The following is a 6,000-nucleotide window of genomic DNA, read 5'->3' as shown; positions in this document are numbered from 1 at the left end:
CCTAAACCGAGCCCCCCCACTTTGCAAACACTCCCGCCTCACAAACACTAGTTAAATATTATTAACCCCTAATCTGCCGTCCCTAACATTGCCGCCACCCACCTACATATATTAACCCCTAATCTGCCGCCCCCAACGTCACTGCCACTATACAGGGAGTGCAGAATTATTAGGAAAATGAGTATTTTGACCACATCATCCTCTTTATGCATGTTGTCTTACTCCAAGCTGTATAGGCTCGAAAGCCTACTACCAATTAAGCATATTAGGTGATGTGCATCTCTGTAATGAGAAGGGGTGTGGTCTAATGACATCAACACCCTATATCAGGTGTGCATATTTATTAGGCAACTTCCTTTCCTTTGGCAAAATGGGTCAAAAGAAGGACTTGACAGGCTCAGAAAAGTCAAAAATAGTGAGATATCTTGCAGAGGGATGCAGCACTCTTAAAATTACAAAGCTTCTGAAGCGTGATCATCGAACAATCAAGCGTTTCATTCAAAATAGTCAACAGGGTCGCAAGAAGCGTATGGAAAAACCAAGGCGCAAAATAACTGCCCATGAACTGAGAAAAGTCAAGTGTGCAGCTGCCAAGATGCCACTTGCCACCAGTTTGGCCATATTTCAGAGCTGCAACATCACTGGAGTGCCCAAAAGCACAGGGTGTGCAATACTCAGAGTCATGGCCAAGGTAAGAAAGTCTGAAAGACGACCACCACTGAAAAAGACACACAAGCTGAAACGTCAAGACTGGGCCAAGAAATATCTCAAGACTGATTTTTCTAAGGTTTTATGGACTGAAGAAATGAGAGTGAGTCTTGATGGGCCAGATGGATGGGCCCGTGGCTGGATTGGTAAAGGGCAGAGAGCTCCAGTCCGACTCAGACGCCAGCAAGGTGGAGGTGGAGTACTGGTTTGGGCTGGTATCATCAAAGATGAGCTTGTGGGGCCTTTTCGGGTTGAGGATGGAGTCAAGCTCAACTCCCAGTCCTACTGCCAGTTTCTGGAAGACACCTTCTTCAAGCAGTGGTACAGGAAGAAGTCTGCATCCTTCAAGAAAAACATGATTTTCATACAGGACAATGCTCCATCGCACGCGTCCAAGTACTCCACAGCGTGGCTGGCAAGAAAGGGTATAAAAGAAGAAAATCTAATGACATGGCCTCCTTGTTCACCTGATCTGAACCCCATTGAGAACCTGTGGTCCATCATTAAATGTGAGATTTACAAGGAAGGAAAACAGTACACCTCTCTGAACAGTGTCTGGGAGGCTGTGGTTGCTGCTGCACTCAATGTTGATGGTGAACAGATCAAAACACTGACAGAATCCATGGATGGCAGGCTTTTGAGTGTCCTTGCAAAGAAAGGTGGCTATATTGGTCACTGATTTGTTTTTGTTTTGTTTTTGAATGTCAGAAATGTATATTTGTGAATGTTGAGATGTTATATTGGTTTCACTGGTAAAAATAAATAATTGAAATGGGTATATATTTGTTTTTTGTTAAGTTGCCTAATAATTATGCACAGTAATAGTCACCTGCACACACAGATATCCACCTAACATAGCTAAAACTAAAAACAAACTAAAAACTACTTCCAAAAATATTCAGCTTTGATATTAATGAGTTTTTTGGGTTCATTGAGAACATGGTTGTTGTTCAATAATATAATTAATCCTCAAAAATACAACTTGCCTAATAATTCTGCACTCCCTGTATTAAATGTATTAACCCCTAAACCTAAGTTTAACCCTAACACCCCCCTAACTTAAATATTATTTAAATAAATCTAAATAAATTTACTATAATTAACTAAATTATTCCTATTTAAAACTAAATACTTACCTATAAAATAAACCCTAAGATAGCTACAATATAACTAATAATTACATTGTAGCTATTTTAGGATTTATTTTTATTTTACAGGCAACTTTGTATTTAATTTTAACTAGCCAATCAGAATTAAGGTAGAAAAAATCCTATTGGCTGATGCAATCAGCCAATAGGATTGAAGTTCAATCCTATTGGCTGATCCAATCAGCCAATAGGATTGAGCTGGCATTCTATTGGCTGATTGGATAGGATTTTTTCTACCTTAATTCCGATTGGCTGATAGAATTCTATCAGCTAATCGGAATTGAAGGGACGCCATCTTGGATGACGTCATTTAAAGGAACCTTCATTCTTCAGTTGGACGTCATTTGAAGAGTATACTCTGCGTCGGATGGCTTGAAGATGGACCCGCTCCGCTCCGGATGGATGAAGATAGAAGATGCTGTCTGAATGAAGACTTCTGCCCGCTGTTTTTTTTCAGCCGGCTCTGCCCCATTGATTCCTATGGGGAAATCGTGCACAAGCACGTTTAGCCAGCTCACCGCTACAGTAAGCAGCGCTGGTTTTACAGTGAGATGTGGAGCTAAATGCGATCTCCGCTCGCTTTTCTGCGGCTAACGCCGGGTTTAGAAAAACCTGTAATACCAGCGCTGTCTGTAAGTGAGCGGTGAGTGAAAACTGCTCGTTAGCCCCGCACAGCTTTAACGACAAAAACTTGTAATCTAGCCGTTAGTTATTTGCGTTGTGGGGGTTGGCGGTGTAGGAGTTAATAGGTAAATTAGTTTATTGCATTTGTGGTGGGTGGCGGTTTAGGGGTTAATAAATTAATTATTTAATTTGCGGTGTGGGGGAATGGCGGATTAGGGGTTAATAGATGTATTAGGTAGTTTGCGATGTTAGGGTTGGCGGATTTAGGGGTTATTAGTTTTATTAGGTAGTTGTTATTTTCTTAATACTTCTTACAGGCGGTTAGTTAGTTTTTTTAAATACTTATTGCGGGCGGTTAGTTTTTTTTTTTATACTTATTGCGGGCGGTTAAAGTTTTTTTTGTAATAGTTATTGCGGGCAGTTAGGTTTTTTGTAATGCTCAGTTTACTTTCACTGCATACGGTGGATTCTTTCACCACCCTGCCATTTTCGGAATCCAATTCTTTTGGCTGCCTCACGCTGCCAACATTCCTTTGAGGATGCGTGGAAAACTGCTGACACCAATGGACGCGTTACAAACGCGATTATAGTATAGATATACAGTATATATAAATATATATTTATATATCCACACACACAACAGAGGACTTTTAAAGACATTATTTAAATAAAATATACACATATACTTTTTTATGAGTACTGTATTTAAAAAACATTCTCTCATCCATATAAAAAAGCAGCCTTTAAATATACAGGGATTTGCTTGAAAAAAACTATTGAAGGGCAATTAAGCCCAACATGTTTCTTTCATGAGTCAAATAGAGTATAAAATTGTAACCAAACTTCCAATTAAATTATTTGATCAAATTTGCTTCATTCTCTTGTTATCCAATGCACTCCTGGGAGCTAGCTGAAGACATTGGGTGAACTAATGACAAGAGGCATATATGTTCAGTCACCAATCAGCAACTAGCATCCAGTAGAGCATTGCTGCTTCTAAACCTACCTAGGTATGCTTTTCAGCAAAGGTTACCAAGAGAACAAAACAAATTAAGTAATAGAAGGTAATTGGAGTGTTGTTTGAAATTACATGCTCTATCTGAATCATGAAAGCTTAATTTAGCCTTTACTGTCCCTTTGACTGTTTAAATTTAATCTAATATTTCAGTAATGCTAATTGATTTATAAGTATCTATTACTAATAATGCACAGTGAGATTTAGCAGAAAGCATCCTTCAGCCAATCAGTATTAACATAAGGTATCTATCAACCAATAAGCATTAGTAGGAAATGCCTACTAGCTGATGACTTGTACAACTATAATAGTTTCATTAAGCTTTTTACATTTTATTCAAAATTAAAATGAACATGTTTAGATGCTGCTCTCTCATGTAAATACCAGAAATGTTTGAGTATAGTGTCTCTTAAAATATAGTCCAGACAGCACAATGCAGGTAATAGTGAATATAGGACAGGAACAGTGGCAATAATATCCAAGATTTGTATCCATAGTGGAACACAGCCAGTAGTAACTAGCAGGCACAGAGTCATTAGTGACCAGCAGGAACACAGATATTAGTAACTAGCAGGCACAGAGTCATTAGTGACCAGCAGGAACACAGCCAGTAGTAACTAGCAGGCACAGAGTCAGTAGTGACCAGCAGGAACACAGACAGTAGTAACTAGCAGGCACAGAGTCAGTAATGACAAGCAGGAACACAGCCAGTAGTAACTAGCAGGCACAGAGTCATTAGTGACCAGCAGGAACACAGACAGTAGTAACTAGCAGGCACAGAGTCAGTAATGAGCAGCAGGAACACAGACAGTAGTAACTAGCAGGCACAGAGTCAGTAATGACAAGCAGGAACACAGCCAGTAGTAACTAGCAGGCACAGAGTCATTAGTGACCAGCAGGAACACAGACAGTAGTAACTAGCAGGCACAGAGTCAGTAATGACCAGCAGGAACACAGACAGTAGTAACTAGCAGGCACAGAGTCAGTAATGACAAGCAGGAACACAGCCAGTAGTAACTAGCAGGCACAGAGTCATTAGTGACCAGCAGGAACACAGACAGTAGTAACTAGCAGGCACAGAGTCAGTAGTGACCAGCAGGAACACAGACATTAGTAACTAGCAGGCACAGAGTCATTAGTGACCAGTAGGAACACAGACAGTAGTAACTAGCAGGCACAGAGTCATTAGTGACCAGCAGGAACACAGCCAGTAGTAACTAGCAGGCACAGAGTCAGTAGTGACCAGCAGGAACACAGCCAGTAGTAACTAGCAGGCACAGAGTCAGTAATGACCAGCAGGAACACAGATATTAGTAACTAGCAGGCACAGAGTCATTAGTAACCAGCAGGAACACAGCCAGTAGTAACTAGCAGGCACAGAGTCAGTAGTGACCAGCAGGAACACAGACAGTAGTAACTAGCAGACACAGAGTCAGTAGTGACCAGCAGGAACACAGACATTAGTAACTAGCAGGCACAGAGTCATTAGTGACCAGCAGGAACACAGCCAGTAATAACTAGCAGGCACAGAGTCAGTAGTGACCAGCAGGAACACAGACAGTAGTAACTAGCAGGCACAGAGTCAGTAGTGACCAGAAGGAACACAGACAGTAGTAACTAGCAGGCACAGAGTCAGTAGTGACCAGCAGGAACACAGCCAGTAGTAACTAGCAGGCACAGAGTCAGTAGTGACCAGCAGGAACACAGACAGTAGTTTCTAGCAGGCACAGAGTCAGTAGTGACCAGCAGGAACACAGACAGTAGTTACTAGCAGGCACAGAGTCAGTAATGACCAGCAGGAACACAGACAGTAGTAACTAGCAGACATAGAGTCATTAGTGACCAGCAGGAACACAGCCAGTAGTAACTAGCAGGCACAGAGTCAGTAGTGACCAGCAGGAACACAGACAGTAGTAACTAGCAGGCACAGAGTCAGTAGTGACCAGCAGGAACACAGACAGTAGTAACTAGCAGGCACAGAGTCAGTAATGACCAGCAGGAACACAGCCAGTAGTAACTAACAGGCACAGAGTCAGTAGTGACCAGCAGGAACACAGACAGTAGTAACTAGCAGGCACAGAGTCATTAGTGACCAGCAGGAACACAGACAGTAGTAACTAGCAGGCACAGAGTCATTAGTGACCAGCAGGAACACAGACAGTAGTAACTAGCAGGCACAGAGTCAGTAATGACCAGCAGGAACACAGACAGTAGTAACTAGAAAACACAGAGTCATTAGTGACCAGCAGGAACACAGCCAGTAGTAACTAGCAGGCACAGAGTCAGTAATGACCAGCAGGAACACAGCTAGTAGTAACTAGCAGGCACAGAGTCAGTAGTGACCAGCAGAAACACAGACAGTAGTAACTAGCAGGCACAGAGTCAGCAATGACCAGCAGGAACACAGCCAGTAGTAACTAGCAGGCACAGAGTCAGTAGTGACCAGCAGGAACACAGACAGTAGTAACTAGCAGGCACAGAGTCATTAGTGACCAGCAGGAACAC

Source organism: Bombina bombina, chromosome 7 (genome assembly GCF_027579735.1).
Source record: "Bombina bombina isolate aBomBom1 chromosome 7, aBomBom1.pri, whole genome shotgun sequence".
In the NCBI taxonomy this organism is placed as follows: Eukaryota; Metazoa; Chordata; class Amphibia; order Anura; family Bombinatoridae; genus Bombina; species Bombina bombina.
Note: the sequence above shows the minus strand (reverse complement) of the source record.